This window comes from Abramis brama (assembly GCF_963993115.1).
Source record: "Abramis brama genome assembly, chromosome: 7".
Classification (NCBI taxonomy): Eukaryota; Metazoa; Chordata; class Actinopteri; order Cypriniformes; family Leuciscidae; genus Abramis; species Abramis brama.
The window spans coordinates 42,230,078-42,243,638 of NC_139969.1; the positions used below are offsets into that span (position 1 = coordinate 42,230,078).

Below are 13,561 nucleotides of genomic sequence, written 5' to 3' on the forward strand. Positions count from 1 at the left end.
CACGGGAGGCTTCCGCCGGTGGCGATCGGCTTTGGCCTTAGTGCGCGCCCCCACTTGGAGTAGAGTCTCACGGGCTCTAGTCCAAGTGCGGCGACACCTCTGGACGAAGGCGTGGGCGGAGGGAACCGCGACTTCGGATTCCAGACTAGGAAAAATAGGTGGCTGGTACCCTAAACTACACTCGAACGGTGATAGGCCCGTGGATGACACTGGCAACGTGTTGTGGGCGTACTCCACCATAGACAATTGTTGGCTCCAAGAGGAAGGATTCTTGGACACTAAACATCGCAACGTTCTCTCCAAATCCTGGTTGGCTCGCTCAGTTTGACCATTGCTCTGGGGATGAAACCCAGAGGACAGACTGACAGTCGCACCCAGGCATTTACAAAACTCTCGCCAAAATTTGGACACAAATTGGGGTCCCCTGTCAGAAACCACGTCTATCGGGAGGCCATGTAACCGAAAGACGTGATTAACGACAATCAACGCTGTCTCCTTGGCTGAGGGTAATTTGGGCAAGGGTATGAAATGGGCCGCCTTCGAGAACCGGTCCACCACGGTCAAAACTACCGTGTGACCCTGGGAGGGTGGGAGGGCGGTGACAAAATCTAGAGCGATATGGGACCAGGGTCTCGAAGGCACCGGCAGCGGTTGGAGTAACCCATCTGGGGAACGATTGGAAGTCTTACCCGTGGCACAAACTGAGCAAGCCAGAACAAAATTGTGAACGTCACGAGCCATGAGAGGCCACCAGAATCGTTGCTTGACCAAAAATTTAGTACGATTTACTCCTGGATGGCAAGCCACATTGGAACAATGTCCCCACTGAATAACGCTGGACCGTAAACTCTCAGGCACAAACAAACGATTCGATGGACAACGAGTCGGAGGCGTTACCCCTTCTAAGGCCTTCTTGACCTTCGATTCGACCTCCCATATGAGTGTAGAGACGAATAGAGACTCTGGTAAAATGCACTCGGGAGTAGACGGGCGTTCGGAACGGTCAAAAATACGTGATAAAGAATCGGGTTTGATGTTCTTGGAACCCGGGCGGTACGAGAGAGTAAAATCAAAACGACCGAAAAAAAGAGCCCACCGAGCCTGCCTGGAGTTTAATCTTTTAGCCGTCCGAATATATTCCAAGTTCTTGTGATCGGTCCAGACGATAAAAGGTACCCCCGACCCTTCTAACCAGTGGCGCCATTCCTCCAATGCTAATTTGACTGCCAACAACTCTCTGTTGCCAATGTCATAATTACGCTCCGCAGGGGACAAACGATGAGACAAAAACGCGCAAGGATGCATCTTATCGTCTGAAGGAGAACGCTGGGATAACACTGCACCTACCCCCACCTCTGACGCATCGACCTCCACCATGAACTGACGTGAAGGATCAGGGGTTATCAGGATGGGGGCTGAAACGAAGCAACCCTTAAGTTTGGCAAACGCAGCCTCGGCTGCGTCTGACCACCTGAACGTCGTTCTGGGGGAGGTCAAGGCGGTCAGAGGTGCGGCTAGTTGGCTGAAGTTGCGAATGAAACGCCGGTAGAAATTGGCGAATCCCAGAAACCTCTGTAGGGCCTTACGGGAATCTGGACTTGGCCATTCTACCACAGCCTTGATCTTCTCAGGATCCATGCGCATTCCCTCAACCGACACGATGTAACCTAAAAAAGGAACAGACTGTGCATGAAAATCGCATTTCTCCGCCTTGACAAAAAGCCCATTCTCTAGCAATCTCTGGAGCACTTGTCGGACGTGTTGCACATGTTCCTGGAGAGACGAAGAAAAAATCAATATGTCATCCAGGTAGACATATATGAACTGATCGACCATGTCTCGCAACACGTCGTTGACAAGTGCTTGGAAAACCGCTGGGGAGTTGGACAGCCCGAAGGGCATGACCAAGTATTCAAAGTGCCCCCTGGGGGTGTTAAAAGCAGTTTTCCATTCATCCCCCTCCCTGATGCGGACCAAATGATAAGCATTCCGTAAATCCAATTTTGTGAAAATGGACGCTCCCTGCAACCTCTCGAAGGCTGAAGACATCAACGGCAAAGGATAAGTATTCTTTACCGTGATGCTGTTCAGCCCCCGGTAGTCAATACAAGGTCGCAGGGACCCGTCCTTCTTCCCCACAAAAAAGAACCCCGCCCCCGCTGGAGAAGAGGAAGGACGGATGAACCCAGTTGCTAAAGAATCAGAAATATATTTCTCCATGGCCTGCCTCTCTGGGACAGAGAGTGAATACAACTTGCCCTTAGGCGGAGACGTACCTGGCAGTAACTCTATAGCACAGTCATAGGGACGATGCGGGGGAAGAGAAGCAGCCCGAGACTTACTGAACACTTCCTTCAGGTCCAGGTACTCCGTGGGCACGTTAGATAAATCCACTGCCTCCTCCTGAAACACAGGGACAGAAACAGACGGACAAGCAGACACAAGACAAGACTCATGACAAAAACTGCTCCACGCAGACACAGAATTGGATAGCCAGTCCACTTTGGGGTTGTGACGGGTGAGCCAGGGGTGACCAAGGACGATGGGTGCGAGGGGAGTGTCCAGAATGTAAAATGAGGTAGTTTCTGTGTGGTTTCCTGATGTGATGAGAGTGATGTCTTCGGTGATGAATGAGATGGTGGGGAGTTCCTGGCCGTTGAGAGCGTGTACAGAAATCTTGTGAGTGAGGGGTCTGAGGGGAACTTGGAGCTTGTGTGCAAATGAACGGTCCATGAAATTACCCTCTGCCCCAGAATCCAACAGTGCTTGACAATCGTGAAGGTGATTTGACCATCTCAGTCTTACCGGAAGGAGAGTCGATGTGGATGAGGACTTCTTGGCGGAGATCCCACCCGATAGTAGCCTCATACTTACTATCGGGCTGGGCCTTTTTAACGGGCAGTTATAGGCGAAATGGCCCGCGCCTCCACAGTACATGCAGAGGCCCTGGGATCTCCGCCTTTCCTTCTCCTCCCGGGAAAGCCGGGCTCGACCCACCTGCATGGGCTCGTGATCGCAGACAGGGCTGACCGCGTCCCCGCCTCCAAAACGTTTGCCCTCGAACCCTCCTGTGGGACGACTGGGCATAGTGCGACGAGTCATTCGTGATAACCGTGCGTCTACTCTTAACGCCAACGCGATCAGGCCGTTGAGTGAGGTGGGAAGGTCCATGGCGTAAATCTCCTTCTGGACGCGGTCAGCCAACCCATGCAGGAACATATCCCACTGCGCCTCCTCGTTCCATTGGCTCTCCGCCGCTAGAGTACGAAACTCGATGGAGTAGTCCGAAACAGATCTCTCTCCCTGTTGCAAATCGGCCAGCATCCTTGCTGCCTCTCGTCCCGCGACGGACCGGTTGAAGACCCGTTTCATTTCGGCGGAGAGCTCCAGGAACGAGGCACAGCATGGGTCTTGATTCTCCCACACCGCTGTCCCCCAGAGTGCCGCCTTCCCAGTCAGCAGCGTCAAGACAAAAGCGACCTTGGTTTGCTCATTGTTGAATGTCCTGGGCTGAAGAGAAAAGTGCATGGAGCATCGTGTTAAGAAAGCTCGACAGAAGTTTGGTTCACCTGCATATGACTCAGGAACTGGTAGGCGGGGCTCCGACTGGGAAGGGTTCTCTGGTGGTGGTGGGGGAACCGGCGGTGTGGGGGGCGCAGCGGGACCTCGCAGATGTTGAAGCTGTTGGGTGAGCCCGGACACCTGCGCCACTAGAGCCTGGACAGCGCGAGCTGTATCGCTGAGGTTCTTCTCCTGGGAATCCATTCGAAGTATGCTGCTGTTGACGAATTCCTCCAGCGATCTGGTGGAGCTACTCGCTGCTTCCATTGAACGGTCAGATCGTTCTGTCATGATAGAAGGACGGAAGCAATCGCAAGTAGCTCAAAACACTCTTTATTTGATAATCAGTGAGAACACAGTAATCCAGGGTGGAACAGGATAGCGGCGCAGGGACTTTGATGGTCAGATGAGTGCTGTGGTGAAGAGTGGTGATGACGGTGACAAGTCCAGAGTGAAACATCCACAGGAACAAGAACAGGCAACGACGAGACACTGGAACTGGAACAAGACGAACCACACACTGGGAACCACATAGAACGATCTGACAGAGGAAATGAGAATTGAGTGAGTATTTATATATGTGCTGAGATGAGCTGCAGCTGGTGACGGGAGTGATGAACTTGATTGCCGATGAGTGAATAATCAGCTGACACACCCACACAATCAGCACACAACAACAGAAACACGAGACAAGGAAGAGACATAGGATTTATGAACCGTGACATACGGTAAATGGCTGGAACCACAGCTGCCAGTACTTTACTGTGAAATTACAGCATTGTTGAAACCGTAAAATTACGGTAAAGGGCTGGAACCACAGCTGCCAGTATTTTACTGTAAAATTACAGCATTGTTGAAACCGTAAAATTACGGTAAAGGGCTGGAACCACAGCTGCCAGTATTTTACTGTAAAATTACAGCATTGTTGAAACCGTAAAATTACGGTAAAGGGCTGGAACCACAGCTGCCAGTATTTTACTGTAAATTTACGGGTGAATTTTTTACAGTGTACCCACCAGATTTCGTCATGAGTCATTTTGTACCCACCACTTTTAACTTCCTTTGACCGTTTTCAGTGGTTATGAGGAGCAATATGAGAGAAAAATTTGGTGTCTGACACAACAAAAAAAACATTATAATATTCATTTATTTTAATTTTCGTGTTCGCATTTTATGAGGGAAAAAACAACGTGTCAGTTTACGGTTATGGACGCGAGCGCTCTGAAAGACTGTAAAACTTTCACAGAGACCTCAAACAGAACAGCTGCCTTTCTTTAAATTGAATTTCGTTTTGTATTAATTATTTCTTAATTTTAATCAATGTTTCGTGAACCAATTGTCTGGATTTAAGAAGTAAATATAGCAGACAATCACGACATTGGAGGCGCCGGCGAGTGAACTGGAGTTCGTCTCATAAATGAACCGAAACTCGGCGTATAATGCACATTCACATTCACAGCGTATTTAGACGCATTTAGACGCGTTCATAATCATTACTTTTATTGGTTCTTTGTGGCAAGCTTTATGCGTTTACGCGATATCAACAAATTAAGTTAGAAACATTAATTTGAATAACTTAAAGCATATGGGGAGCGCGGGGCACAACCTAACGCAGGGTTAGTTGTAACACGCTTGTTTTAAATACTTCTGCACATGCTTGGATGACGGAACTTTGTGTATTTAGTATTTACTAGTTGCCATATCAACACTATATAGAAAAAAAATTCCGCCAATTTTTTTTTTTTTTTGGAAGATATCCATAGACATTTATTAAACCATAGCAAAAGTAAATTTCTTACTTAAGTTAATTTTCCATCTCTATTTTTTCTGTTTATTTAAAATAAGACAAATCTGATATTATTTTAATCTCCAAGATGTTATTTAACAGTTGAGATAGTTATTTAATGCTTCGCTAACTAGCAGAAGACACTAGCAGGGTTTAAATCCCAGTTGTGCAGGCGGGGGCATGTTGTAACACTGCGTTACAATGTGCCCCTATTAGAAATATGCTATTATATTCTATACTTGTATTAATTAAAAACGTGAGAAAAATGTGAATAAAGACTGAGAGTCAATGTTCAGAAATTACAAATTATTTATTTGTTTTGAACTATGTTGTATAGCTGTGTGTTCGTAGTCAAAACTCAAAAATTATATTTAATTATTAAAAATTGCCATTATTTTATATGAAAACGTTTTTTAATTGTATTTTATTTAGAAAATATTTTCGTTTGTTTTGTATATTTTTTTTATTAGATCAGATAACATTTTAAGCTGTCATATGGTCATGTTAAAATGTGCCCCTGCACATAGTGGGCATGTTGTCACATTTCAGTTCCATTCTTTCGGGTTATAACAAGAAAAAAGCATATACTGTATTGATAAAACAAAAACACATAATTATACTAGACATGTGGGAAATGAATGTGGGAAAAAATAAATACTCTGAACCATAAGTAGATTTACACAAACTGAGTAAACTAAGTCAAAAAGCGTTACTTTGTGCCCCGCTCCCCCCTATAGTAGATTTGCTTAAATAGCATTTAAACAAAGGAACTGCAAGGGATTAAAACCCTGTCCACGCGCTGGTGAAAACAGGAAAAAATGGTTTTCTTTTGATTCCCTGAAAGGAGATCGATTAGCATTGGGGGTTGAATCGGCAGACCTGGGGGGTGGGTGTAATTTCTTGACTCTGTGTCAATCGGTAGCAGCTAAAACAAGCAGCTAAAACAAAGACTGTGCAATTAATTACATTTTGGAAATAACTTCCTTCATGTCGTTTTATTTATACACTGTAAAAAAAAAATATATTTTTTAATTTGTAAGTAAAGTATTAAATATGTTTTACAAACAATTGGTTTGCAAACTCTTGGAGGTTTGGTTACCATCATTCAGAAGAGTGGTGCTTGTGTTTAGACTTGTGTTTTACGTGATTAAATCAGGAAGATTACATTGGTTTCTGTCCACACGGAGACGCATTTAAGACGATTTAATCAGGAAATGGAGGCACCGGCGCGATATAACTTGCATTGCTCGTGAACTGAGCTCGTCTCATAAATGAACCGAAACTCAGAAATGTAGAAAGCTTGAAATGTCCACTTTTAAACAAAACAATTAAAAACGAAAAGAAACAGACAACTCTCTTATGTAATCCATATGAAGTGTGCATTTCTCTCTGGCACCAGTGATGCGCGGGTTGATCCGAAATGAGCGGGATATTCGGGTTGCGGTCGGTCGGGTCGTTTGAAATAAAGATGCCAATTAAACCTTTGTAATTTATATAGTACAAGAGAGCATATGAGCAGAGTGGAGCGGTGAGAATCTCCGCTCATCACTCACGGAACTGTTCACCCCTCCGCTCCCCCGCTCAAAGCTACATCAGGCCGACGCAGTTTGCTCCGCGCTCCACTCAAATCGCCCCCCGCTCGCTCCAAAAAAGGGAAAAAATCTACATGTATATCACTTTAAGCTTAGACCACAGCCTTACCTCCTAAAGAACTGAGCAACAACAACATTTTTCAAATAGAAATGATTTATTTCAAATTACAAATTAGGCCTATGTAAGAAGGAATAGCCTACAAAGTCCTGTAAAATTAAACGAATGAATGGGCCTAATAATATAAATAACAATTATATAAACAAAAACATAGCCTTCATAAAAATTTTAAAAGTAAATTAAAAAGTTTTAAAAAACGATTCAAATTTAAATGGGCTTATCCATTGTAGGCATACACACAAACTGCTGTAAAATAAAACGAATAAATGGGCCTAATAATATAAATAAAATTTATATAAACAAAAAATATTCAAAAAATACGTAAACGTTTTAAAAATTAACTATTATGCCAACATTCTTATAACAGAACCTTTGCGCATCGCGCAGGATTAAAATTTAAAAATGGGCTTGTATCAATTGTTTGAATATTATGCTATATTCAATTTACACTTTGTTACAAGTTACCATATTCAATATGCTAACCTTTTGCTTTCTTCCCAGCGTGTTCACATGGCACACTGCATGTTTTCGAGAGATGTGTCTTTTTAGATTCAAAAAATGAATCTTTACTGACTGAAACGATGTCTCCACATTCGTTTTCTTCTACCACATTATAGTTAGTTTTATATTATAGTACACCTGTATGACTTCTTATTTTCCTTTTTGAAGTAGGCTACTTTTTGAACTCCATTATTGAGCCGAGTTTTGACTGAAAATAGAATCCATCTTGCCTCATAAATTCGAACACGAAAAATAAAATAAAATGAATATTATGTTGTTTTTTTTTGTTGGGTCAGACAATAGCCGCGTTTCCATTACCCTTCAAATTGCGCAAATTGAAATTGCGAATTGAAAATATGCACAATGGAAACACGTCAATTTCGCAAAAAAATCCCGTTTATCGCAAAAAAGTTTTTACGCTCTCATGAGGTGGTTTTTCAGGCAATTCGAAAAAGGAATATTTCGCAAAACTGCAATGGAAACAGTTTTTGCGCATTTACAGTCACCTGACTTAGAAGACACAGTGTGTTTGAGGTCCATGTAGCTACACAAATAATAATAATTTTATATTATTTTATTATAACATTTAATAGGCTATATTTAGAAGACGCTTTTATGCAAAAAAGGAAGCTGAGTGTGGAGCGCGCACTGCACGGAGGCGCGAGCGAGAACACTTGCATTTTCCTATCAACAGTGCAAACAACTTAAAATACTCTATAATTTCTGTTCATGCAGAAAATAATAATACATCATTCTCAACTACTTTTATTTGTGTAAACTCACAATAACAAGAAAACGATGTGCTTTTGTAAAATAAAAGAAAACAATCAGACGCACTTTCATGATCTTCGTAAAGCGCGAGAACTGAAACAAAAGCTTGAAATGTCCACTTTAAAACGAACAAATTCGAATCGAAGGCTAATACCTTCTGATTATGTAATCCGTCTGTTTAACAGCGGAGATGGAGATGTGATTTTAGCCAAAACAATAGTTTATTAATAATATTAATGGCTCTTCTCATTCAGCACTGCGGGAAAAACATCAATTCCAGGTTCTAATTTGGCCTTAGAAAACCAGTAAAATCGACATGTTTTCCATATTAATTTGTGAATATTTTAAATGTTTAATAAAGGGGCAAAAAGTCATAAACTGAAAACAAATCTGAAAATTCGTCGATATTTACTTTTCTGCGCAGCAATTGGTCTAGCCAGTTCAAATTAAAATTTTGGTGTTCAACTTTGCGTTTTAAAAAGACAACAACCGTTCATTTTTCGTTTTTCAATTAGCCTACGGGTTAAAAAAGGAAGAACGAATGGACACAAAAGTAGCCTACATGGATCGTTTGGACAGAATACGAGATAGAGTTCTTTATTAAATTAATAAAAGAAACAATATTTAGCCTATATAAAAAGTACTGTACAGTAATGCAGAAAAGCGCATTACAACCATGTTAAAGCTATTTAAAACGTTAAGATGCAAAAAGGAACTAAATGTAAAATTAGATAATGATATTGGGCAAATGCTCTCGGTCTCTTCAAAGGTCTTCGCAAATTATTGTGTTATAAGACTCAGTTATCATACATCATGTATCTTCTACTGTAAGTACACAGAAAAAATAAATAAGACAAATGATGCGCGTTTGAGTCGGATTTTTATGAAGAATATGTGACTGTTTATGTAACTGGCAAAAGAAAACATTGTCTTCGTCATACTCGTCAACTCAGTATGGCCACATGAAACACGACTGCCATCTACAGGTTTTAGTATTTCCTGCGTCCAACACCTAATCCCCCTTCTGCACGATCCCGCAGAATTTCGGAAGTGCTTGCAGCATTCTTCTCTCTGAGACGCGCATTTTTAGAGGCCACATCTGTAAGTCATTCTTTAAAAAAAGGAAGATGTGTTCGTAGTTTTGCCAGCCAGATATGGCAAAAGTTGAATCCATCAACTAGCTCCGCTGTTGTGAAAACACTCTGGTTGGTTGAAGCGCTGTCCTATTGCGTGCAGAGGGAATTTGAAAGACAGCCGTTTATCCCGCCCCTCGGATTGAGCCATGTCTATGGTGAGTTGCCAGACCTAACATCTTGATGTAGGTCTGGCTTGCCAGCCTATCAATTTGTTGTTTCCCTCTCAAATGTGATTGGATTGTGATTGGGACAGCCTATCAGCAATCACCGCCAAAGTCAACTCCATGGTCAGATTTAGATAAGAGACGAAACCATGGACGAAACAAAGGATGAAGACGCAGCAGGTCCATCGCAGGAGCAATATTTTTTTTCCCAGGATGGTAGGGGAAGACTCATGAATATTCATTAGGGAAGTCATCCCTGATTGGTTTAGGGGCGGGGTTAGGGAGGTCATAAGACCCCCAGTGATGGGTAGGTTTAGGGGTAGGTCATCAGACCAATCAGGGATGACTTCCCTAATGAATATTCATGAGTCTTCCCCTACCATCCTGGGAAAAAAATATCGCATCCCGGGAATGTGCCAAGCAGTGGCCCCACCTCGCCAGACTATTTCAATTTTCTGAACAAGTTAATGATAGTTTTCGCTTCAAGTGTTTGCTGTGTTTACCAATGTAAGCACTGTGGCAGTAGTAATGCAATATTTAGAAAATGTACTCTTGTACTCTTGATACTCAAGTACTTTTAAAAACAAGTACTTTAGTACTTTTACTTAACATCTGACTGTAGTACTTTTACTTGTACTTGAGTAAAATTTGGCAAGGGATATCTGTACTTTTACTCAAGTAATGTAGCTGTGTACTCTGTCCGCCTCTGATAACCTTCTAGACGCTGAATTCATCCAAATAAATGACTAGTTTTTAGATCATAAAATTATTGACAGACATTAGTAAACAACTATACACTTACTTTAATTCAAGTATGCTAACAAAACTGTCATACAGACATTTCTGCTCTCTATTTCTGTCAATAAACAAAAACTTGACATGTTCTCATCAATTAGAGTGAAGTATTTTTTAACATATTTAATCGCACTCATGTATAGTAAAGAAATCATTTAACTAATGTGAGCCAGTGAAATAAAATAGTAGTTAACTATAAAACAGTAAATTGTGTGAGTGTGTGTATTTCTGTGGAGGATTAGATAAAGACACAGATGTGTTTCACACACAGTTGATCCTCATTTACTAAAGTGTTTTCTCTCTGTTCTTTGTGTCATCAGTGTAAGATCAGGCTCACATGTGTCCAGCTCTGTGTCTCTGAAGAGTGATCGGTCTAAAGGCCCTTTCACACCGGACGCGTAACGAAAAAGCGATACGAAAAAACGAATAGTTCGCGTGCGAATAGTTCGCGTCAAAACCATTCACATCAAACGCGATGCGAAATTGCGAAGTTCGGAGCTTCAACATTCCAAAACATTCGCGCCAACAGTTGAGAAAGATGGACACATCATCATCCAGTGAAGACGAGCTTTTAATTTCATTTCACTTGAAAAGACAGAAAAGACGGTTTTGGGTGCACCCAATCTTGAGGAATAGAGAGTCTGAAGGGGAGTATACTAATCTCGTACAGGAGCTAAAACTGTATCATGACCGGTTCCACACTTATTTTCGGATGTCCGTGGGACAATTTGAGGAGCTCCTTCAGACAGTGGCACCGCATCTGACTAGACAAAATACTAACTTCAGGGAACCAATCGATCCGGAGCAGCGTCTGGCAGTCTGCTTAAGGTGATTTGTCCTCCTAAAATCATCAGGGGCTGCGTTTACATGCAATCAAATAAACAATCATTACTTATCGGACTCATTTGGTCTAAAAAGCCTTCATGTAAACACTCGGTTGGACTCGATACGAAAGAAATGGATTGAATGGGGTGGGTTTATTCCCCGATTGAGAGAACATGTAAACACTTGAACCGATTGAAAACCTAAACATAAAGGACTGCGCATGTGCAATGACGTTGAAATAGCGTAATGACGTACCTATGCCACGCTGAACAGCTGTCATGTATATTAGTGACATAGCCCATCAACACACACATCAACCCGATCACATGTTTAGCATTCATGTAAACACTACGTTCAGTTTCGTTGAAACAAAAGTTGTGCATGTAAACGTGGCCTGATTGTCATGTTCAATATTATAATGCTTTCAGTTGATTCACAATGAAACATATTTAGCTACCAGTCCTACAGTTTTAATAAACATTAAAATGTACATCAGTATTCAATTGTTTAAGCAGAGCTAAACAAGGTAACACATGTAATATAAGAATGCCAGGATATATCTGAATAAAAGCATCACAGAAAACCCAGGAACAGTTTTACCTTTTATTGTTAATAATAACATGTCTGAACAACAATATTTTTACTATTGATAACATATGGTTTATTTATACTCTCAAATCTACATTATTCAAATAATTAAATATTCCTCAGATTCCTTAGCACTGGGGATTCTTTCACCACCATAGCCGCTAGTTTCCGCCTTGGAATTTCCACTGTGTCCAACATCGTTAGGCAAACATGTGATGTCCTCTGGGAGACCTTAAAAGACACCTACATGCCATTCCCCAATGAGGAACTCTGGAAGACAACTGCCCTGAATTTCTCTGAAAAATGGAACTTCCCCAATTGTATCGGTGCTTTGGATGGGAAGCACATTGTGATTCAGGCACCAGCTAATTCTGGCTCCCAATTTTTCAACTATAAGGGCACCTTTTCTGTAGTTTTGCTTGCCTTGGTTGATGCCGACTACCGCTTCCTAGTGGTGGATGTAGGGGCATCAGGCAGCAACAGCGATGGTGGAATATTTTCCAATTCTTTATTGGGACAGGCCCTAAATACTGGAAATTTAAACATTCCAGAGCCTTCTCCTCTGCCATCTGCACCAGAGCTGGGGGCGTTACCATATGTAATTGTTGCAGATGAGGCATTTCCTTTAAAAACGTTCCTTCTCCGTCCCTACCCTGGAAGACGCCTGCCAGATGACCAGCGCGTGTTTAACTACCGGCTCTCCAGGGCTCGACGTATAGTCGAGAATGCTTTTGGCATTCTCAGCCAGTGCTGGAGAGTCTACCAGCGCCGTCTGCAAGTGGCTCCAGAGACAGCCGACAGCATTGTAAAGGCAACTTGCATCTTACACAACTTCCTCCGAAGGGCCAATGGGAATCACGGTGCAGAGCCTGACAGTTCTGATGGTGCAGAGGGCAGTGAGCTGGGTGACATCAGAGGCCTTCGAGGGAACAGGGCATCAGCTGAGGCTCTGAGGGTGCGGGACACATTCAGACATTATTTTAGCTCACCTGCCGGCCAAGTTCCATGGCAGGTTGCTCATGTGAACCGAGGTCAACCTCAATAATATTATTGACTTGATTGATTTCTGAAAATTGTTGCATTAAATTAATTCATAATGATAAGCACAATGTAGCATGCTTTGTTAAATGCAGATTAAAGGCCCTTTTGCCTCCAAAACTGCATTAAACAAAGCATGCTACAGTGTGCTCATCATTATGAATCCATTTAATGCAACAGTTTTAATGTAACATAAAAAAGTATATGATATCATTTAAAGGTTATTATTATTAATTAGTCCAATTTACGTTCCAAAATCCCTTGATTTTAATTTCTTCCCGGTTGTGCAGGTGGCCCTGAAAAAGCGAACGCAACATGGTTAATTTGTATATTGTTCAAAAAGTAAATCATTTGAGTTTGCCTGTTAAATCTAAATGTATTTCATGAAAGTAATAATCTTGTATTTGTATATATTTTTTATAGGCTAGTTTGTAGTTGTACTTTAATAATTTAAGACCTTTAAAGCCAGTGAAAAAACACCAATGTCTTGATTATTATTTATTTAAGATGTATACAGACAGAATTTAACGGACAGAAAATAATAACTGATAACACAATATTAAAAAATAAACTCATAGAACGGTGTATGCTGATGTAGATGGAAGGCTAAACTCCACCCCATAAATCATCTCCTGCATTTTAATTTTTAGCCAGGACTGCCTTTCTGAAGGCATCCTTCTCATGGC

The 13,561-nt window shown here is 41.9% G+C and overlaps 1 long non-coding RNA gene across 1 annotated transcript in view; it reads left to right on the forward strand.

The window, feature by feature from the left end:
* The window catches only part of LOC311087385, a 49,642-nt gene extending 38,838 nt beyond the window's left edge, over positions 1 to 10,804 (forward strand). The window contains exon 3 of the long non-coding RNA XR_014607254.1: positions 10,745 to 10,804. This is a non-coding gene — a long non-coding RNA (uncharacterized lncRNA). The remainder of the gene's footprint in view (positions 1 to 10,744) is intronic.
* The last annotated feature ends 2,757 nt before the right edge of the window (positions 10,805 to 13,561 follow it).